The following is a 24,867-nucleotide window of genomic DNA, read 5'->3' as shown; positions in this document are numbered from 1 at the left end:
AGGTTTTAAGTAGTGTTTATGAACATAACTTTTAAATTATCAATAATTACTAAGAAATATTTTCTGTAAGCTCCCTGAATGTGAAATTTTACCTATTTAAAGATACAAGATCTTAGTAGATCCCCCTTTTAAAATCTTAATGACATTAGTTGTGATAAAGAGTTTAATTAAATTGGCCTAAATATTGCAATTCCCTCCTGTCTTCTTCCCAGATAGGAAAAAGTTTGTATTGCTTTCATGCTGTCACTTTTGGACAACCCTCAAGGTAATCTCACATTACCATTCCATAAACTTTATAGTCAAAACTCGTGCTTTACATTAGGACCATGTTTCAGGTCTAGGTTGCTGGACTTTACACCACTGGCTTTGGTTTGCTTTCACATTTTCTGTCCCAGTGTAACTATCAGAATTGAGTAACTGGAAGTTATAATGAAGTTCACCTAATTTGACAGATTGTATCCACACCTTGGCAATATCAGCTTCAGTTTCTGTTTTCTAGTTTGTATGAAAGTGTGCAGTAGTAACAAAGGTCCCCTATAATGTAGTGACATAAAAGAATAAAAGCTTATTTTTTCTTACTCATTTCTTATGTTCATTTACAATGTGATTTGTTAAAAAAAAATAAAGCTGGCTCTACCCATTTTAGTAACCCAGCAATATAAACTGATAAAGAATATATATTTAACATTTACTTTCTGACTTCAACCACATCCATCAGTAAGTCTTTCCAGTACTTTATTCAAATTACATGCCACATCTGACCCTTTCTTATGACCCCACCCTCAGAACTTCCAATGTTGGCTTCATTCCTATTCTTCTCTCTTTTACCTTTCCAAAGTACCAAAGGCCTCCTATCAGCAAGTAGATGCTCTAACCTAAAGTGACCTGTCACTTCCATTCAACAATACATTGACCAGAAGTAGTTAGAATGCTGCCTGTTCAATGACAGAGCTTCCAGGAAATGCAATTTTACTCTCTGCCTGGACATTTTAATAAACCACATTAATAGCTACCGAATTTCCATCTGATATTTCTTTGTAATGCTGAACAGTTTCTTAAGCAACAGTTTCTCGAGCTCCTCAACTTCAGTTTAGCTACCTGGAAATGTGGTCATGCCTTAGTATTACCTAGAACTACTATGATGCATGGCTGGAGTGATAGCACAGCAGGTAAGGCATTTGCCTTGCCTGTAGTCGACCCAGTTTCGATTCCTCCATCCCTCTCAGAGAGCCAAGCAAGCTACCGAGAGTCTCCTGCCTGCATGGGGGAGCCTGGCAAGCTCCCTGTGGCATATTTCCTATGCCAAAAACAGTAACAACAAGTCTCACAATGTAGACATTACTGGTGCTCCCTTGAGCAAATCGATGAACAACGGAAGAACAGTGCTACAGGGCTACTATGATGCAAGTATATCAAAATCTGTATTTGCCCTCTCTGGTTACCTCTTTATATCACCTGGAAAACTCTATGATAAGAATAGGTGCAAACCACATTCAAAAGAACAAAAGCAACCGATGCTGGCGTGGATGTGGCGAGAAAGGGACACTCCTTCACTGTTGGTGGGAATGTCCACTGGTTCAGCCCTTCTGGAAAACAGTATGGACGATTCTCAAAAAATTAGAAATTGAGCTCCCATTTGACCCAGCAATACCACTCCTGGAAATATATCCCAGAGAGGCAAAAATGTATAGTCGAAGTGACATCTGCACTTGTTTGTTCATTGCAGCACTCTTTACAATAGCCAGAAACTGGAAGAAACCTAAATGCCCAAGAACAGATGACTGGTTAAAGAAACTTTGGTACATCTACACAATGGAGTACTATGTAGCTGTTAGAAAAGATGAAGTCATGAAATTTACATACAAGTGGTACAATATGGAAAGTATCATGCTAAGCGAAATGAGTCAGAAAGAGAGGGATAGACATAGAAAGATTGCATTCATCTGGGGGATATAAAGTAACAAAGTATGAGATTAATACCCACGAATAGCTGAGATCAGCACCAGGAGTATTACACCATAACTTAGAGGCCAGCCGGGCATTCTAGGGGAAAGGGCAGCTCAGATAGAGAAGGGAACACCAAATAAAGGGTGTTTGGAGGATCCTCCCAGGAGGGGAGATGCATGTCGAAAGTAGACTATGGACTGAACATGTTTGCCACTCAATGCCTCTTTTGCAGACCACAACACCCAAAAGGAGAGAGAGAACACGGGATTGCCCTGCCACAGAGACAGGGGGGATGGGGGGATGGGGGTGGGAGGGATATTATCCATGGTGGTGGAAAATGGGCACTGGTGGAGGGATGGGTATCTGATCATTGTATAATTGAAACCAAAGCACAAAAAAATTGTAAATTTACAACTGTAAAAAAAAAATAAAATAAAATAAAAGGAAAAAAAAGAATAGGTGCAAAGGGGCTGGAGCAATAGCACAGCGGGTAGGGCATTTGCCATGCAAGCAGCCGACCCAGATTCGAATCCCAGCATTCCATATGGTCCCCCAAGTACTCCCAGGAGTAATTCCTGAGTGCATGAGCCAGGAATAACCCCTGTGCAACGCCAGGTGTGACCCAAAAAGCCAAGAAAAAAAAGAATAGGAGCAAGGAAATTAGACACATAATTCACCTTTAAAGATTTCTCAGGACAATAGGAGAATCAGGAAAATAAGTAAGCTACACCCATAATGTGCTCAGTTCTAAGAATGGATGGGATGGAGTGGCATATACAAACCAAGATCCAACATAGCCCAGACTTGAAGAAAAAGAAAGGAAAGTGAAGACAACTTCCCTTGGTGGTATGATGCTCAGTAAATCTCCAAGTCAGAACCAGCCATAGAGATGGGAAGCTGACGCACTGCTATACATAGTAGAAATAGCTGCTGATGCACTTCTATAGATAGTAGAAATAGCTGTGTACACCCTCAGTCAAGTTACAAGTACAGCTATAGCATAAGGAGCATGACTAGAAGTGGCTCGGAATTAAGGTGAAGTGACAGACCTGGGCAAATCATAAGAGACTCTGACTTCAATGAGACTACGGATTTTTTTCTTTTTGGGTCACACCCATCTATGCACAGGGGTTCTTCCTGGCTCTGCACTCAGGAATTACTCCTGGTGTTGCTTGGGGGACCATATGGGATGCTGGGAATCGAACCCAGGTTGGCTGTGTGCAAGGCAACCGCCCTACCTACCCACGGTACTATCACTCCAGCCTCAGAGACCAGGGATTTTTAACCTTAAGCTAATAGCGAATATTTAGCTAGAAGAGGGCCGTCTTATAGCATGGTTTTGTATTTTTTAAATATCATTGGAATTTGCTTATTGACAAATATTGCAATCATAAAACACTTTATTGATCTTTAAGTTGAAACTATGATCTTAAATTAGTTGAACAGCAGTGAAATTATTCAGATTTTTTAGATTGCTACTAACTTTTTAAATAGAAATATCAGTATTTAAAACATAAATGTGGGAGCTGTAAAGATAGTTCAGCAGGTAAGGTGCTTTCCTTGCACATGGATGACATGACAAAGGTTTGATTCCCCATCACCACATGTAGTTTCAGGGACTGTGCCAGGAGTGATCCTTGAGTACTTCCTAGTTTGGACCAAACAACCATGGAAAAAAATAGATGTTTCCTTTTGGGATTTGTTATATTTGTCAAGATTTTTAAAGTAGCTATGAAGTTAAATCATATTTTTATTGTAATGTTGGCTTATCATTTTTATCATTATAATTTAATGAGAATTTATAAACAAATATATATCCCTGATAAAGCTAAATCTTAAAGACTTTACCTAGTAGCAACTTTCCCAAAAACATAAAGATAATTTTTTCAAATCTACTAAAGCAAAAAGTTGCAATCCATTTATAATTATCTTATCATTCAGGTGTAATTTTTTAAAATTCCCATGGAACTAAATGAAAGTTTGAAAACCTAAAATTCAGAAAATTGGTTTCATTATGAAATTCCAATAGAACATTGTAAATATTTGTAATGTATTTCCATTTATCTTTGAATTTCTTTGGCAATGAAAGATAAAATGTTTCTAAAATCATACAACTTTTAAAAAATCTAGATGTATTTTCAATAGTCATTCATTTTTTCCACTTTAAAGTTTTAGACTGAGCTAATGCTTCTGTAAGTAGTCACATTGATTAACTTGAATTCAATTTCCAACCTCTACCAGCACTTCAGATTTCTTGGAACATTTTGTGCGTTTGATTTTGTTTTTGATTTTCCATTTTGTGGAAGATAGCTAATATCTTTCACACCTTCAATTCCATGACTCTGTTGTCTATATGTTTAAACTATTAAATATTATTTTTCCTTATTTTAGTTGCTTGAGTGATAGTACAGCGTAGGGCGTTTGCCTTACAAGAGGCCAGCATGGCCGACCCAAGTTCAATTCCTCCGCCCCTCTCGGAGAGCCCGGCAAGCTACCGAGAGTATCTCGCCTACACAGCAGAGCCTGGCAAGCTACCTGTGACATATTCCATATGCCAAACACAGTAAAACAAGTCTCATGATGGAGACATTACTGGGCCCGCTCGAGCAAATCGATGAACAGTGGGAGGACCATGACAGTGACCGTGAATGTGAAGCACTTTTTCTGGAAGGGACTAAAATGAATCATGTTGGGACATGCTTTCCTTGGCCTCTTGTGGGGTCAAATTATGAGAGAGATCATCGCAAGAAGTCTTTACCAGCATTATCAAGGAGGCTGGAAGTTAAATATTTGAAACCACTACTTGATAAACAGAACTGAGTTATAAAAGGCTCTCACAAGAGAAACCAACAACCACCAACTGAAGTTAATAGCAGAAGCCAATTGTAGCTAGAGCTTTCAAAACATAGCAAGTAGAGTTGGAGAAAGGTTACTTTTGGTGTGGTTGTGATGTCAAAAATTTGAGATTGAACCAAAATAGTTTAATTACACTGGAAAATATTATAGACAATTTGAAATATCTGTAGCACTATAGCACTGTCCTCCTGTTGTTCATCAATTTGTTCAAGGGAGCACCAGTAACGTCTCCATTGTGACACTTGTTATTACTGTGTTTGGCATATCGAATACGCCACGGGGAGCTTGCCAGGATCTGTGGTGCAAGCAGGATACTCTCGGTAGCTTGCCAGGCTCTCCAAGAGGGACAAAGGAATTGAACCTGGCTCAGCTACATGCAAGGCAAATGCCCTACCCACTGTGCTATCACTCCAGCCCTTGAAAAATCTATTGCCTTAAATTCCAATTGTATGAAATACTGTCACCTCTGGGCTAGAGCAAGCTCCCCATGGCGTATTCGATGTGCCAAAAACAGGAACAACAAGTCTCACAATGCAGACATTACTAGTGCCCACTTGAGCAAATCGATAAATAATGGGAGGACAGTGCTACTGTGCTACTGTCACCTCTTAATCATTTCATTATTATTGTCTTTTATTTCACTGGCCTGTTTACATGAATAAGCTATATATTTAAATAACCCTTGCTTACCACAAATTTCCATAGAGGCCACATCCAGCTATACTAGATTGGGGGGGGGGGGGGTAGGGGGTGAGACCTGGGGCTACTGTCAGCAATGGTATAAGTCTGACAGGAGGCTACCAGATCTTCACCTAGCAGGGTTGGTAAAAGAGTCCTGTTAGAGCTATTGCTCCAGTGATATTGGAAAGCCACAGAATTGATTCAGTGATCCTCACAGCTCAACATGTGCTCTAGCCGTAGGCTATCTATCTAGCCCCTACAAATTCTATCACTTGAACTTCAAAGTCATACTTAGATGGACTATGCTTTCCAGGCTTATAATGAATCCCAGTAGCCATAGCAGGCAAGTGTATTTAATGGGTCTTAAAACAAAACAAAAAAGCATCAACATAACAGCGTCCTTCTCCTTATATCAATGAGGATAAAAATGAATTAAAAACTCTTATTTCATACACATGTATTTACATGTATGAACGTATATCCCTTATTTCATTCTTATCTGTAAGAAAAGGAAAAGATTCCTTTACTGTTTCCTTTTTTTTTTGAGCTGCAGCAGGTTACAACTAAGAGCCTCTATCTCTGAGAGACTGCTCTTCTACTTATTGCCTATTCATCCCTCACTCTTTATATCTCTTAATGTAAGAAGCAAAAATAAGAATATTTTGATTCATGATCATAAGTTCCGTAGGTTTTAATTTCTCATTGTTTTTTGTTATTATTGTTTTGTCATTGTTTGTGCCCTGATCCTGCAAAAACACCACTTCAGTAATAGTAGAAGGTCACTCACAAGGCCAGAATTTCAGTTTGTGATACTGTCTTGGACTTCCTTCAACAATCCTCCCTACTTGGAATAAGTGACTTTATTTCACCTTTAACACTTTCTTAATGTTATCACTTTGAGGTGACAGAGCAATTTAGAGGGTGCAAAGCACTTTCACACATCATTCTGTTGATGCTTCACTACAGTCTGTGAACTAAGCAGGACAGGAGTCTCATTTCACGGGTAAGAAATCGGGGGATGGATAGACAGGGTTAGGGCTGACCTGGCTGACCCCAGCACCACATATGGGCCCCCAAAGCTCTGCCAGAATTGATTCTTGAGCACAAACCTAGGAGTAAGCCCTTAGCACCACCAAGTGATGCCCTCAAACCAGGGATGGGAAGGAGAGAAAAAGAGGGAGAGGAAAATCTTGTGATGGAGAAACAAAGTCTAGAGATCCCAAATCCAATACTCCTAGCATGAGGCCTGAATGTTATGTACCACAAAAGTTGTCTTTAGCTGATGTGGTCATTTACCAATCATAACCTGTTTGGTTTTTCAGTAACATACATGGAAGATACATTTGAACAAGGTCAGTTTGCAAGAACGAGTACTGTGGTGATGGAATAGGAGAATACTCAGAAAATAAAATGACATGTAATGTATTAGTAGATTGTGAAGCCCTTCTACCAAAGAGAATATTAGGTAGTAGAAATTTAGTCTGCAGCCTACAGAATGGGAAAGAATATTCACCAAATACACATCCGACAAGGGGTTGATATCAAGGATATACAAGGTACTGGTTAAACTACACAAGAAGAAATCACCCAACCCCATCAAAAAATGGGACAAGGAAATGAACAGAAACTTTCACAAAGAAGAAATCCGAATGGCAAAAAGGCACATGAGAAAATGCTCTACATCACTAATCATCAGAGAGATGCAGATCAAAACAACAATGAGATATCATTTCACACCACAGAGACTGGCCCACATCCACAAAAGCAACAGGTGCTGATGCGGATGTGGCGAGAAAGGGACCCTCCTTCACTGCTGGTGGGAATGCAGGCTGGTCCAACCCTTTTGGAAAACAGTATGGACTATTCTCAAAAAATTAGAATTTGATCTCCCATTTGACCCAGCTATAGCACTCCTGGGAATATATCCCAGAAAGGCAAAAAAGTATAGTCGAAGTGACATCTGCAATTGTTTGTTCATCGCAGCACTCTTTACAATAGCCAGAATCTGGAAAAAACCTGAGTGCCCAAGAACAGATGACTGGTTAAAGAAACTTTGGTACATTTACACAATGGAGTACTATGTAGCCGTTAAAAAAGATGAAGTTATGAATTTACATACAAGTGGTACTACATGGAAAGTATCATGTTAAGCGAAATGAGTCAGAAAGAGCGGGATAGACACAGAAATATTGCATTCATCTGGGGAACATAAAGCAACAGGAATGGCTGAGATTAGTACCAGGAATTTTGCTCCATGACTTGAAGGCCAGCCACATGTGCTAGGTGAAAAGGAAGCTCAGATAGAGAAAAGAGCACCAAATAAAGGGTGCTGTGAAGACCCTCCCAGGGTGGGAGAGACATGCTGAAAGTGGTCTGTGGACCAAACATGATTGCCACTCAATGCCTCTCTTGCAGAGCACAGTACCCAAAAGAAGAGAGAGAGAACAGGGGGGAATGCCCTGCTACAGCGGCAGGGTGGAACGGGGGGGGGGGGGGATGATGGAGGGTGGGAAGGATGCTGGGACCCGTGGTGGGGGACAATGGGCACTGGTGGAGGGATGGGTACTTGATAATTGTATAACTGAAACCCAAGCACGAAAATTTATAAGTTTATAACTGCACCTCATGGTGTTTCACTAATAAAAATAAAGATAAAAAAAAAGAAATTTAGTCTGTATTTCTGGATCAAAGGAAAATTTAAGTTTCATTTTAAGTAGCCAACACCAAATGCTACCCACCTGAAATACACAGAGAGGTGAAAGTTCACTGTCACTGTCACTGTCCTCCCATTGTTCATCAATTTTCTCAAGCGGGCACCAGTAATGTCTCCATTGTGAGACTTGTTACTTTTTTTGGTATATTGAATACCTCACAGGTAGCTTGCCAGGCTTTGCTGTGCGGATGGAATACTTTCAGTAGCTTGCCAGGCTCTCCAAGATGAAAGGTAACAAAAACATACCCCAGTTCATCTCCGGCATGGTCCCTCATACATAACTTGGTACAACCCTGCTGAACCTTGGATTCACTATCACCAGCTGGCCCAGGTAATCACCAGTACCATAGGATTCAGGCAGCACCATATCCTACAGTCCGTGCATTAAACTGCCAGGCCCATTTGTCAGAAAATCACCAGCAGTGACCCTCGAGTTCTCTTGAGCACTGTTTGGAAAGCTTCCTGCCTGAAATATTCAAACCCTATCTTTATTCATCAGAAACTTGCTAATTAGAAGAAATCAACACAAAGTTTGAAAGCAACAAATTAGTGTAAGACATAAAAAAAAATTCAGTTTTTTAATTCATGCTCTCTCTCCAACAGTATTTCACATCTCTCTTCTTATTGCATCCTTTCAACTGATGACATTCTTCTTAAATCTAAATACAGTGGAGGCAGTAAACACAGCTGGTGGAGATCTATTTGATCTTCTTTGCCAATGTCAGTTCCTCCCTACATCTGTGCCCACATGCTCCACTATCTCTTCTAGATTAAAAAAAAAAAGGTTCTTACTTTTAAAATCAAGCCACTCTCTCTTTGGGTAAACCCATCCCTCCTCATGGGTTTTGCTTCTTTGGTTGTTCTCCTTCTCTCCTGTTGAAATTTGTTCCTCTCTGTTTTAGCATTTCTCTCAGCACATAATAATATCTCAATTCCATATTTCTACAAAAAATCTTCCATATTTCTACAGAAGATCTTTACTTGACTCAGCTAGAACTTCTTTCTCTGCTCTCTTTGTCAGTAAATTTTTGCTTAAGTATCACCTGTATTTACAATTTCATTTACTAATACCATAATCTTGTGTGTGTGTGTGTGTGTGTGTGTGCTCATGCCAGAGCTCAGGACCCAGCAATACACAGGACCAGGGGTACTACACCTACTGGTGCTGGGGACTTGAGGGCCAATGCTTGAATACTAACACTTAACCCAAATTCCCAGCCACAAATGCTCATAACTTTTACTCAAACTCCTCTAACTGGGATTTGGTGTTCACAGTAGTTCATTGAACCCAAGCCAATATTTAGAACCAATACAAAAATGAATTATTGCAGGTATTTAGTGATGAAAAAGTTTAATAATACATAATTCACCCCAAATTGTACAAATAATAATAATATGGAAAATAGTAAAACTGTTTTTGCTGATAATTATCATATAATTAACATAATTTCATGAAATTTTACCTAAATAATTCTCTGGATGATTTTTTCCATGTGACATAGTTAAATACAATTATTTTTACTTTCACTCTTTCTCTCCTTTCTTCCTTAACTCATTTCTGATTTTCTCTCTTTTTTCCCTAAATATCTTTTGAGCTAAGTATCTTTTGTTCTGATTAGACTGAAAGAAATCAGTTAGACTTAAATGACAATAGAATTGTGCCTCAACATAGCAGCTTTGTATTACTCTCAAAGTATTTTTAGTTGTGCGAAAGATAAATTATGGATGATTTCTAAAGAAGCTTTGTCAAGCTCTGGAAAACGATTTTAATTATGAAAAATGAAGTTTTCCTTAATGATCTTTTTCTTTTGAATATTTATAATAAAAGTACATTTTCTTAGTCATGAACATTGTTCTTAGACTTTTCAAGTGGCATTTAGAACCTCAAGTCATAATGTGTAAGTGTAATTTTTGCCTTTTCTCTAACTGTGGCACTTAAATCACCTAAAAATTAAAAATTATCAGTGGAGCTATATTTTTTAAATTAACCAGAAGCAACGATAATGAATTTTCTAAACTCTGAACACATCTTGTTACATATGACACTGACACATATGTAGACTTAAGCCATTTTTAATGAATAGAAGAACAATGCACTACTTCTCTTGTTTGATCTTACTCATAACATAACAGTATACTTAATATTCATACAAGTATCACATTATAATATAAAAAAGGGATATACTTCTTATTTTCCTTAAATTCATATTGTGGTTTCTAGGGAAATGTTGGAAAAATGTAAGAGAACATGACTACAGCTCAAAACAACAGCTTAAAATTATCTGAGTCTCTAGGAACTTTCAGAAGTTTCCATTATTTAAATTCAACTTACTCACATATGGGAGAGACATATGAAAGATAAAACTAGCACATAAAAAGCAAAATTGACAAGTTGTACAAATTGAAGAATGGAATAGAGTGGTGATTTAAAAATTATATCTATGCTTTGAGTGCTTTGAGTAGAATTTTTTGTCTGTTAGAAGGTAAACACAAAGTTCAGCTTTTTGTTGATAGTAAAGGTAAAGGTAAAGGCCCTCCCGTTGATCGTCGATTTGCTCGAGCGGGCCCAGTAACGTCTCCATTGGAGACTTTGTTGTTACTGTGTCTGGCATATCGAATACTCTCGGTAGCTTGCCGGGCTCTCTGAGAGAGGGGCGGAGGAATCGAACTCAGGTCGGCCATGTTGGCTGCGTGCAAGGCAGACGCCCTACCCGCTGTGCTATCGCTCCAGCCCTTGTTGATAGTAAAATATATATATTTTAAAAGCCATTATAAGAGCACTTATAATCTAAACTGTAATTTTAGTTGCAACAAATATACCAATCTAGATAAATAGAAAAAAATTAAACATAACCTGAATTATTTTATCTTCCTACTTTGGCAAAATTATTGACTATTAGTTGGATATTGACTGTAGACTTGAAAAAAAAGATTCATTTAAAAGTTGTATCCCTTTTTTTTATAAAGCTCGTGTTCTCTCTAAAACAGGCATCTCTCTTTCCCTCTCCCTCTCAATTCTTTTAGTAAGTTTCTTTAAATGAAGCTATTTTGCTTTGGGGCTAAAAAAGTAGTAGAGTGGTGTTGGCATTTCCCTTGCATGTGGGTGAACCCCGTTAGATCGTGACATGCTTTAGGGTCCCTCGAGCACTACCAGGAGTAATTCCTGTGCACAGAACAAGGAGTAATCCTGCACACCACTGAGTGTGGCCCGAAAAGGAACAGAACAACTGTTTTGCGTCACTAAAAAATTAAATATTACTTTCTTTTGATAGTGGCGGGGTTCCACACTCAGCAGTGCTCAGGGCTGACTCCTAGTTCCTTGCCTCAGTGATACTCCTGGTGCATCTGGAGACTATATGCGATACCCAAGATCAAATCCTAGTTAACCACATGCAAGGCAAGCATCCTACTCATTGTACTATTGCTTCAGACCCTCATACTATTTTAAATGTAATTCAAAGTCTATAAAAGTTGTGAAATTTTTCTCAACTTTAACCTAATTTGAGTATATAGCCAGTATCAGTTCTATATAATCTTAAATATCTCATTTTAATATAATCTAAAATATTTAAATTAAAAAATATATAATATATTTATAATGTGATATAATTTGGTAGATTGAAAGGATACTTATATTAAAGCATACATATGAAATTTGAGATTTTCTATATCTTCTTTCACTATCTTGGGTGTTTAAATATGCTTAATTTAAATGGAGGAGCTTATATCTATCACTGTCATCCTGTTGTTCATTGATTTCCTTGAGCAGACACCAGTAACGTCTCCTTCATCCTAGCTCTGAGATTTTAGAAAGTGCCACATTCGAGGCCCTTTCATGGTCAGGAGAATGAGACCCATCATTGTTACTGGTTTTTGGCATATTGAATATGCCACGGGGAGTTTGCCAGACTCTGCTGTGTGGGCAGGATACTTTTGGTAGCATGCCTGTTTCTCCAGAGTAAGAACAGGATAGTAAGATGTCGTGTGGCCACAAATGTGGCTGGACACTTCCGGGAGCTGGGTTTTATGTTCTCTGGGTCTTGGCTTTGATGGGATTACATGGCACCAGGACCTGTTGTTGGGTGTAATGCTTACATACTGGAAGGTGGGGGACCTGGGTAGAGGAGGCCCAGTTCTGATCCGAGCAGGCTTCGAGATCTAAGCCCGGGGTCCCACACAGCTGGGTTCCTCTCCCAGTTCCTTCATGCGTGAGGCTTGTCCAGATGTGTGGAGAGTGGTCTTAAGCATGGCTGTGGCTGGAACCAGAGGTCTCCAGCTGCCAGGACTCTTCTCTGGGCAGGGAGGGAAACTCAACTCGTCCTCCTCCAAGGTTGCCCCAGTGAGGACAGCCAGGCACGGAGGCAGGAGACTCTCTATACTAGAGCTCTAAAGAGAAGAAAAAGGAAGCCACACATAGATAGTGATGGTACAATATTGGAAAAATATCAAAATAGAACAGCGTAACTATCACCCATCACTTAACTATTGCAGCTTATATTTTTATACAAAATAAAAGTAAAATATCTGAAGCAGATCTAGGGTAATTCAGATTAGAAATGAAACAAAAACCAGAGTGTTGAAACTGAGGTGAAAATGTGTTTCCTTAAATGTATTGGGGCCAGAGAGAATACAGCTGGCAAGGTGCTTGCATTGTTCACAGACAACCTGGATTTTATTCCCAGCACCCCATATGGTCCCCAAAGGACCAATGCAGGTAAACCCAGAGCAGTGCAGGTGTGGCCCAAAACAAATAAGCTAGTTACTCATCTTCCCCTAAGTAAAGTTATAATTACAAGTTATCTTAAAAAAAAAGATGCTTGTCACCAATGGCATCATTCTTGATTGCCTGACTGTAGTCCACAGTAGTATTGTTCAATAAATCATCTCATTCTGAGGTTGTTTGAAGAATCAGTTCTTATTCTAAAAGATTAGTTTTTTATTGCCTAGAAATAGGGCAATGAAGTTGAAATCCATGTGATAGCTTTTATAGACTTTCTCTTCCACTCACATTTCAAGAGCAAAGACAAGTCACAAGCACAATTATGCAGTTTTGAGATATATGGTTTTGAAGAGGGATGTGTAATAATATTTGTAAAGTGTGGAAATATAATGAGACAAAATACTACATATACTATAAGTGTCATTTGCTAGTAGTGTCTTACATGGAGAGTATGAAAATATAGATAATTTATGAAAAATAGAGCAATGAAGGTTGGAAATCAAAAAATCTTTTAACAATGATGGGCTGGACTCTTCAGTGTTACTGGTATTCTGGTTTTCTGAAATTGAACCTTACTAAAAGGAGTAGAATGTCTGTTTATAAGTATTTTTAATAGGAACATGCATATTATCAGTAGGAGCACACTATATGACAATAAAAATGCCAACATAGACGGTAGTAATTATAGATGTTCTACAGCTCTCAGATTGTTCTTAAAACAATAGATTAGAATAATAGAAAAGTGCATAATTCATGTTAGAGTCTATAAAATAATCACCAAAGTAATACCAGCGAAATGTATAGTTAAAAGTCATTACAAATGGGTCTGGAGAGATAGTACAGGGATAGGTTATTTGCCTTGCATGCTTCCAAACTAGGTTTAATCCCTGTCATCCCATATAGTCCCCTCAAGCACCAGCAGGAATAATTCCTGAGTGAAAAACCAGGAGTAACCCTTAAGCATCTCTAGATGTGGCCTTGAAACAACAAAAAATTACAGGAGACATTATAATAAATATCTGAAAATACTTTCTTCAGATTTACAAAGAGAACAAATAAATATAAGATTAACCTAATACAAACCAAACATTAAGTAGGTTAAACATAAAATCATATATATCAATAATTATTATAAGACAAATATACTATACACACTGATTAAATGTAGCTATATTCAAAATGTGTATAAAAGCAAGATACATTTATATGTTCTTTACAAAAATATTACTTTAAACATAGGTTTTGGGGCAGGATAAAAGTAACTGAGTAGAAATAATAAGCAAAAAAGCTGATCTAGCTATATAAATATCAGAACAAAATAGACTTCAGGATAAGTAGTATTATGAAAGATTTAAATGGAAGATTTTATAATGATATGTTTCACTTATTCTAGGAGACATGACTACTAAATTGTATGTGTAGCCAATATCAAAGTCTCCAAATACAAGAGTGAAAGAACTAAATGAAACAAAACAAAAAAAACTACTGCCATTAATACAGATTTTAATGTTCTTTTCATATTAGAACCATAGAAACCAAAAAATTAGAGTTACATATTATTTGAACAATTCCTAACCATCAATTTAAACTAATTAGCATTTATAGAATATTACTACTCACAAGAGATTACAACCTCTAGGATTCATGTGGAATATTCAGGTAGATAAACCATAAAAAAATCTATAAATTTCAAAAGATTTAAAGAGAATAAATTTTCTATTACAGGTTTATGAATAAACAAAGTTATATGCCTCTGAGACCCTTAAATATTTAGTTTAGAAATTCATTAATAACAAATCCATAGGTCAGAGAATAAGTATCAGAGGTTATTACAATATATATTTTAACATAAATGCATGAAAGTACAGCATAACAATATTGTAAGTTGCATAATAAAATTCTTTAAAAGAAAATTAAGAGTCTGAAAGAATAGTACAGTGGATAAGGCCGTTGCCTTGCACGTGACCAACCTGGGTTTGGTGCTTGGCACCCTATATGGTCTCCAAATAGTCAAAAATGATCCCTGAATTCATAGCCATGAGTAAATCCTGAGTTGGGACTCCTCCCCACCACCAAGAAAAGAGGGAAATTTGTAGATTTAAAAACTATATTTTTTAAAGTTTAAGTCAAAAATAATGCCCTTCTTGCTTTCATTTTAAGACAATTGGACAAAAATGAATGTCTAGCACCACACATATAGGACAACCCCTGCTACCTACACACACACACACACACACACACACACACACACACACACAAATACAGAGGAAACTACAAAATAATAAATTAAAACCTATATTTCTAACACAAAGGATATTGAAAGGTAATGGAGAAAATTTATTAGGATAGAAGATATAAATTTGTATAAGAAATTAAAACAATATTTATCGCCCACAGACCATCATGATTAAAGAAAATGGGAACACATTCCAAATAATATCACTATAGTATTTAACCCCAATACAAGGGCTTAATCACTTATCACTTAATCACTTAATCCCCGTTATTCATCGATTTATTCGAGCGGGTGCCAGTAACATCTCCATTCATCCCGGTTGCGTGCTAGCGTAGCCCAATGGTATCTGTTCGTTTTAGGAACATGTAGAGCCTCAAACCGATCATTTAGGGTCTTGACGAAGAAGTCTGACCATCTTATAGGTGGGCGTCCACGTGATCTTTTGATGTCTCGTGGAATCCAATCAGTAATGGCTCTAGTCCAGCGGTTGTCTGTAAACCTCATTACGTGTCCAGCCCATCTGATTTTTGATGTCTTGGCAAATGAGACAGCGTCCCTGATTCTTGAACGTTGACGAAGATCAGAACTCCGGATTCTATCTCATTTGAGTGAATCGTGATATTCCAAGCATAGTTCTTTCGATTCCTCTTTGAGAGACCCGAATAGCGTTCTCATCCTGTTTTCGTAGGGTCCAGTTCTCTGAGGCATATGTTAATGCAGGAAGAATAGTGGAATCAAAGAGATGTGCTCGTAGCTGGAGGTTCTTTGTCCTTTTAGTTATTTCTTCAATGCTCTTGAAGGCATTCCAAGCCGCTCTCTTCCTCCTGCGCAACTCAGGTGCCAGGTCATTCATCATGTTGATTTCTCGACCTAGGTATATATAACTGTTGCATTCGGAGATGGTGGTTCCGTTGAGAGTGAATGGAGCATCAGGAACAAGGCTGTTTCTCATAAACATTGTCTTCGTAAGATTCAGCTGTAGTCTGACCTTTCCACATTCACGGTCAAAGTCGTTCAGCATTTGTGCCGCTTGGCTGATGTTTGGTGTTATTAGAACGATGTCATCAGCAAAGCGGAGGTGGTGTAGTTGCCGACCATCTATCGGCAATACAAGGGCTAACATAAAAAAAAACAGAGAAAATTTAATTACATAATAGTTCTCAAAATGTTGGACTTTCACAAAAAAGAAAGAAAATTAATGTGTATCGTGAATATAGGTACAAAATTCTCAGGAAAATATTAATAAATTAAGTCATTTTCTTTCTTAATATGTGTGTTTCTCTGTGTGTGTGTCTGTATCCTATAGTTGTATATTTTTCTTGGGAGTCAATTCCCAGCTATGCTTAGACCTTAATTAGGAATCACTCCTGGCAGGGCTTAGGAAACCATATTAAGTGATGGGATTGAACTTGATTAAAGCACATGCAAAGCACATGTCCTACCTGCTGTGCTACCTTTACAGCCCTTTAGTAGTATCTTTATACCTGTATGGCAGTATACCATGATTAAGTTAAACTTATCACAGAAGTGGGAGGCTGATTTAACATATGACAGTAAATAAACATATTTAATCACGTTCAATAGATTAAATTAAAAAAATTCCACAGGGGAAGACATCATGAACAAAAATTAATCTGATATAGATTTTAAACTTCAATAATAATTAAATTTAAACATGAATAAAAATATAGACTTGAAGAAAGCACAGAATAGATTCATAAGCATTTAGTAAAAGACTTCTTGGAAGTGGACAAATAAAACACAACTTCATCAAAAAAATTTTAAACCTCAACAAGAAAATTGACTTAAAAATGTCAGAACACATTTGTATATAAAATATCATACAAACATTGCACCCCAAATATATTTTACATCCCTTCAATCTTATAATAAAAATTAAAAACAATATTTTTATTAATGCCAGTTGCCCCACTACTAGTTGTTTGTCTGAAAGAAATAAAATATTGCTGCAGTACTTTACAAGAATATTTATAGCAGTTCCATCCATACATATTCATTTATTATTTCTAGTGATTAGTTAAAAACAACTATTGGTCCTTCAATTATAAAATGAGTAAATACGCTGTGCTATATTCATTCAGGAGAATGCTACATAAAATAGAGAAGTAAACTACAAGTAAACTACACTCACATGACTTAACCTAAAAAATATGATACTGAAAGAAAAAAGTGAATTTTTTATATATGGTATGTGTCTAATATGTTACATTCTATGATAATACTTATCTGTATTGACAGAAATCATATCACGAATATACCTAAATATAAAGATAGAGGGGAAATGGTAGGGTAGGGCATAAGTGATCATTCTGGGTTCGTAGAGTTGTTCTCTGTTTTTTTTGTGTGTGTGTGTGTGTGTTTTAATTGGTTTTCTTTTTTTTATTAGTGAAACACCATGAGGTACAGTTATAGGCTTTGATATACAATGCTTCAAATATTATGGAAAGATACACTTTTAAGACAGGAGCATTTGGGGCCAGGGAGATAGTACTATATGTAAGGCATTTGTCTTGCGTGTGCCAGAAACACCCAAGGTTGACTCCCTGAGCTCAGCTAGGAGTAAACCCTGAACAAAATAAATTTAAAAAATTAAAACTGAGCATTTAGCTGACCGAAAATTTTGTTTTTTAAAAATTTTTATTAGTGAGACATCATGAGGTACAGTTGTAGACTGTACAAATTTTTGTGCTTGGGTTTCAATTATACAATGATTAACTACCCATCCCTCCACCAGTGTCCATTTCCCACCACCACGGATCCCAGTATCCCTCCCACCCCCCATCCCCCCGTACCCCCCTGCTTCTGTGGCAGGGCATTTCCTTTTCTTCTCTCTCCTTTTGGGCATTGTGGTTTGCAAAAGAGGAATTGAGTGGCAATCATATTCGGTCTATAGTCTACTTTCAGCATGCATCTCCCATCCTGGGAGGATCCTCCCAACACCCTTTATTTGGTGCTCCCTTCTCTATCTGAGCTCCCTTTTCCCCTAGCATGTGTGGCTGGCCTCCAAGCCATGGAGTAAAATTCCTGGTACTAATCTCGGCCATTCTTAGGTGTTTGTCTCCTATAAAGTGATAAAATAGGAGACTGACTGTAAATTTTAAAGCAATTCTTAAGAACAAAAACTGACATTGAACATCTATGAATTTGAACATTATGTATCACTATACTTTCTGGGGAAAAAATGTAAAATCGAGGTTAAGATGCCTAAGGCATTACAGTAAATTAAGAAGAAAACTGGGCCAAACAGTTATATCCAGTGTGAAAATTTGTGTTAGCAGAATATGGTGGTAAAGGATCTTTATTACTCTCTAAGTGAATCCATGAAGTTAGTATTTCTTGAACTTTTCCCCTCATGGTCCCCTTCTGCCCTTGTTTCATTCCTTTGGTCTCCGCATAGTACTGACTAACCCCTTGTCTCATGTCATGGCCCCAGATTTCTACAGTTTTTACCTGTGGCACGCTTGGAATATCCTGTGGGCCAGGCCACATGGCTCCTGATTGAGAAACGCTGCAATTGGGTGAAGAGAATTGAGAGAGGCAGTTGGATGTCAGTTTCTAGTGCTCAAATAAAGAATCTTCCTAAAAGGCTTATTGAATGAGTTTTAACTGTAAGACTTTATTTTAGGTACAATGAGGTGCTCTGCATCCTGTATCCCTCAGTCCCCTTCCTCAATCACTTGCTGAAACTTTTTCTACATAATAAAGGGAAATTCATGTCATAACTCAAAAATAAAAGACTTAAAATGCAAATGCAAAGTTAAAAATAATGCTTTATGATAGATGAATTTTATTCTTCTATAATTAGTGGATGAATAATCAAGCAGCGATCCTTCCCATTTCTGATCATGTAGAAAGAACAGAAGAAACAATCCAATTCAGCGCACATCTCCTGAGCAACTACTGTGTGCTAAATAAGTCATTTGCAAGTTTTTTTCAACTGTGACCTTTAGTGAGAAATTAAATGTATAACATAACTTTATGTGGATGCCTATATGTATAACTAAAGCTACTTTCTAAAATTAAGGGGTTTTTTTATCTCCAGATAGACTTTACTATATTTCCTATTTGTTATCATGTTTCTTGCTTACATAAATGTTAGTAGTGACCCACTAACTGAATTTCTCTATCCACTAATAAATTGTGAATTATGGTTTTAAATATAATGCTATTATGATACTTAAAATATTTTTAAAATTTTTAAATATTTTCATTGTAAATAATATTTAATAATATTTTTAATATTTTTTAAAAATTGCTACTTAAAATTCTGGTCTGTGGACCAGCAAGGTCAGTATTTGGGAGGATTGTAAGAAATGCAGAATATCAGGCCATATTTCATATCTATTATTATATTCGGTATCTGCATTTTTAGAAAAACCTTCCAGAATTTCCTATGCACTTGAGTATGTCAGGTGCCCTGTGCTGGGCATGGTGTGAGAAGGATGTATTAAATAATATGATATTTCACAGTGTTGTTTATGACAGACACTTTTCCTTAGAGATGGACTTTTTCTTTCAGAATCTAAAAGCACTCTTAGACTTGTTCTTCAAGCTTATTTTCTCCCTTGAACATTCATCTCACTTGCTTGTCTATGTTTCTTTGCTTGCCTATTTCCACTCTGGAGAAACCTGTATTTTTTTCTTGAACATAAACTTCTCTCTGTCTCTCCCCTCACATCTTACTGAATAAGTTTTAATCAAAACTATCTTGCCTCTAAAAAATTAAATAAATAAAATATAAAAGTATTTTTATTCTTAAAAACACTTCTACAACGTATTTTAATGATAATACTACAAATTCAGAATCTCCAAAGATGTAGCAGAGTGTTGATATTAAAAATAATGAATTAGTGAATTATTTTTTGTAAATTTATCAGAAATTCTAAGCCAGACCCTGTTTAAGAGCCATTATTCTGCAAGGTAAAATAAAAGCTCTGTACTTATTTTTTTTCATTCATTCATTGTGCAAAACTCATGGTAAGATTTAACTTTATTTTCTACTGTCTATGATTTCATACAAAGTCATTATACTCCCAGATCATTTTCTGAGGTAGGTTTTGTCCCTGCTGCTTCTGTCTTATTTACTCATGTAGGTATTAGTTCCTGCTGCTCCCACTGTTTCTTTTCTGCAATAGAGAATTTATGCACATCACAATTCAACCCATAACTACCCTTTTATAGAAATGTTATGTGACTCCAGTAGAAATAGTACTATTAGCTGTGCTGCATTAGCATAGTTCATCCCATGGATTACTTCCAGTAGATCCCATACCAAGGATCGCTACTGGGGGGAAAAATGGGGCTGCCCCAAAGTGACTATAAGTGTTCATTAACGATCTTACCGTTGAGTTAGCAGGTTTCCTGAGTGATGAGAAGTTTTAGTCTGGAAGTTGCTAATCTTGCTAACACTAAAAGACTCTATTCCATTAGCAGCTTCTGTGTTGCATTAATAATAAGAAAGTAATAAAGAGACCGACCTCAGCTGTTCAGTCTCCCTTGGGGTGCAGCCCCAGCTTCCTTCTTATCCCTGTGGTCCATCCTAATGGTCTTGCCTGTATTAAAGTAATAGAGTGGATAATAAGTGCTGTGTGTTTCATCAGTCTAAAATTCCATCTTTCTAAATACGTGCACCTTTTGTTTTAAGACATCCAAATTTATAACAATGTCATCAATAAATGCTTTTGCAATTCAAGTTGGTCTGTTCAGTTCAGAGCATTATTTTTAATTTTTATTTTTTATTAGTGAAACACCATGAGGTAGAGTTGTAGACTTATAAATTTTTGTGCTTGGGTTTCAGTTATACAATGATCAAGTACCCATCCCTCCACCAGTGCCCATCCTCCAACACCACAGGTCCCAGCATCCCTCCCACCCCCCATGCCCCCTGTTCCACCCTGCCTCTGTGGCAGGGCATTCCCCCTTGTTCTCTCTCTCTTTTTTTGGGTACTGTGTTTTGCAAGAGAGGCCTTGAGTGGCAGTCATGTTTGGTCTATAGACTACTTTTAACATGCTTCTCCCACCCTGGGAGTGTCTCACAACACCCTTTATTTGGTACTCTCTTCTCTATCTGAGCTTCCTTTTCACCTAGCACATGTGGCTGGCCTTCAAGTCATGGAGCAAAATTCCTGGTACTAATCTCAGCCATTCCTGGGTGTTAGTCTCCCGTTTTGTTGCTTTATGTTCCCCAGATGAATGCAATCTTTCTGTGTCTATCCCGCTCTTTCTGACTCATTTCGCTTAACATGATACTTTCATGTAGTACCACTTGTATGTAAATTTCATAACTTCATCTTTTCTAACAGCTACATAGTACTCCATTGTGTAAATGTACCAAAGTTTCTTTAACCAGTCATCTGTTCTCGGGCTCTCAGGTATTTTCCAGATTCTGGCTATTGTAAAGAGTGCTGCAATGAACAAACAATTGCAGATGTCACTTCGACTATACCTTTTTGCCTCTCTGGGATATATTCCCAGGAGTGCTATAGCTGGGTCAAATGGCAGATCAAATTCTAATTTTTTGAGAATCGTCCATACGGTTTTCCAAAAGGGTTGGACTAGCCGGCATTCCCACCAGCAGTGAAGGAGGGTCCCTTTCTCACCACATCCGCGCCAGCACCAGTTGCTTTTGTTCTTGTGGATGTGGGTCAGTCTCTGTGGTGTGAAATGATATCTCATTGTTGTTTTGATCTGCATCTCTCTGATGATTAGTGATGTAGAGCATTTTCTCATGTGCCTTTTTGCCATTCCGATTTCTTCTTTGCGAAAGTTTCTGTTCATTTCCTTGCCCCATTTTTCGATGGGGTTGGATGTTTTCTTCTTGTGGAGTTCAACCAGTACTTTGTATATCCTTGAAATTAACCCCTTATCAGATGTGTAGTTGGTGAATATCCTTTCCCATTCTGTAGGCTGTCTTTGTATTTTGGTCACTGTTTCTTTTGAGGTGCGGAAGCTTCTTAGTTTAAGATAGTCCCATTTGTCTATCTCAGAGCACTTTTTAATGTAAATACAAATAATTAAGCAGAGGAAGAATAATATGTTGTCTTAAATAAATCTTTCAACCTTTCCTGAAAGAACGATAAAACAGAGAGCTCTCTTAGACATGGATTCATGTCACTTTCAGGGGAGTTGGGAGTAGAAGGGAGTACATTTTTTAAAATCACTTAACCATATTGCAGGAGATTTAATCAGGGATAAAAACCTCTATTTTTTCAAAGATGAAATTACGAGAAAATATAGTAAAATAAGAAAAGTTGGGTTTGTTAGGTTCAGGGTAAATGCTAATGAACTGTGTGTGTGTTTAATTATTATTCTTATTCTAAGGTCTGTGGCAAGGATGAGGATATAAGGCACACAGGCCATATAAAGTCCTGGAAGACATATTATCTGACTTTGGTACTTCATGGGATAGACACATGAGCTTCTGTTGAGCTACCTGTACCCTGTCTGTCTGTATTGAGAATGATGTTGTAAATATCCAAATAACCCTCAGCAGAAAAAAGTCTCCATTCCTGGATCGGGAGATAGAAGGAGGGAGTTGATGTGGTTTTTGTTTTGTTTTGTTTTTGTTTTTCTATTCTGTGGTGTCAGATTGAACCTACAGCCTTACACATGCAAGATGTGCTCTACCACTGAGCTACATCCCCCTCCCAAGTAAATTGTATCTGATAAAAATATTATCTTATTAGGCTTGATAAAACTGGGAGCCAATACCATAATTCATTGCTTATATTCTTTTCTATAAAAATATATAAACTTGAATAGAAGCATAAATTTTAAATGGAAACATGATTTAAACATCTATTTTTAAAGCATATTATATGCCTACGAAATAAGGTTACTGAGGTAGTTCAGTTATTCCAATATTTGGTCTAAAATCAGTTGCTGGTGCCTTCACCTTTCTACTATTTTATAAATTTTATTTATTTTTATAATTTTCATAATAATTTCTTACGTTTAATATTCGAACACCAATTCCACCACCATTACACCTCTCCACCAACATATTTTGAATATTTTCACCCTGAACCTCAAACCCTACCCTCAAAGCATAACTGAAATAATTTATTTTGTATTACTTGTTATGAATAATCTGCTAAAAATGATCCATAAAATTTCCTTACAAGAAAGTGTGTGAAAATTGTTGTAATTTACCCAGGACCCATTAAGCCTTTCTTTAAGAGATTACTAATGTGTTAAAGGTTAAGCCTTGTTCGTGTGTGTGTGTGTGTGTGTATATATATATGTATATATATGTGTATATATATGGATATAGATATACATATACATATATCCCCTTATGATTGGTTGCCTTCTACCTTCAACTTTCTACTTTTTAATTGGGCAAGTATTAATATACCATGTTAAAATTATTATACAGATTTTTATTCCTTGAACTCTAGAAATACTAGAAAGTATACCTTGATTTATTCTACATCTCCCTGATTTTAAAAGATTAATTACATAATTGGACTGTAGAATTTAATATTCTGGAATTTAATATTCTGCTTTTTATACTTTCAGTCTAAAGGAGAGAAAAATTGTAGTATTCATCATCATTGGCACATATCTTATTGATCACATACTGTTAGATGTTTATATGTTCATACCACAAGATAAGTCACTATGGTAGTATTATCTGCAATATTTCTGTAAGAGTCAAAAAATTAGAATGTATGTAAATTGACAGTTATTTTATAAAAGTTTAAGGTTAAAATATTTCTTCTTTGAAGAACTTAATATCTAATAAGGAAAAAATAAGAAGGCAATTCTAATAAGTCAATGCTGCCCATTTAAATGGTTTAGTGTGTGCTAGTAATTAAACCTAGGACTCTTGCATGTTAAAAAAAAATGCTCTACCATTAAGATGAAGCAAAATCCTAGTTTTTTTTCAAGTAAAAGTTTATTTGTATAAAAAAAAATACTGTAATTTAGGAGTAATACTGATAAATGTAATTTTTTTTTTTTGCTTTTATGGGTCACACCCAGCGATGGTCAGGGGTTACTTCTGGTTCATGCACTCAGGAACCACTCCTGACGGTACACAGGGGACCATAGGGGATGCTGGAAATCGAACCCATGTCAGCCATGTTGGCTGCATTCAAGGCAAATGCCCTACCAGCTGTGCTCTGGCTCCAGCCCCCATGAATTTAATATTTTTTAAAGTAGATACTATATCTTTCTTTTAGGCAAACAACAATCTAAATCCTTTTAAATATTTCATGTGACCTATTTATTAGTCAAGCAAACTGGATAAATCCAGTAAACGCTCTTGTTCATTCTTAAGAAAAAATATTCAATCAAAAGTATCTGTTCTTAGAATGGATGACTAATACCCAAGAATAGTAGAGATAAGTATCAGGAGAATTAGTCCACATCTTAGAAGCCAGCCTCACATGCTGGGGTAAAGGCAGCTCAGATAGAAAAGGGACCACCAAGTAAAGAGTGCTAGGAGGGCCCGGTAGGGATGGGAGATATGTGCTGAAAGTAGACTATCAACTGAACTTGATGGCCACTTAATACCTCTATTGCAAACCACAACACCCAAAAGATGAGAGAGAGTAAAAGGGAATTCCCTGTCACAGAGGCAGGGTTGGGTGGGGAGGACGGGATGGGGTGGTGGGAGGGATATGGGACCATTGGGGTTGAAAATGGGCAATGGTGGACGGCTGGGACTCAATCATTGTATGATTGAAA

General features: G+C 37.0%; 1 protein-coding gene across 1 annotated transcript in view; it reads left to right on the top strand.

Annotated features, from left to right (window-relative positions):
- The window catches only part of TMEFF2 (transmembrane protein with EGF like and two follistatin like domains 2), a 289,942-nt gene that overhangs the window by 142,714 nt on the left and 122,361 nt on the right, over positions 1-24,867 (top strand). The gene's annotated exons all lie outside the window — the stretch shown is intronic.

Source organism: Sorex fumeus, unplaced genomic scaffold (genome assembly GCF_029834395.1).
Source record: "Sorex fumeus unplaced genomic scaffold, SorFum_2.1 ptg000014l, whole genome shotgun sequence".
Taxonomy (NCBI): Eukaryota; Metazoa; Chordata; class Mammalia; order Eulipotyphla; family Soricidae; genus Sorex; species Sorex fumeus.
The sequence above is the reverse complement of the archived record's forward strand: the minus strand, read 5'-3'. Positions and strand labels throughout refer to the sequence as shown.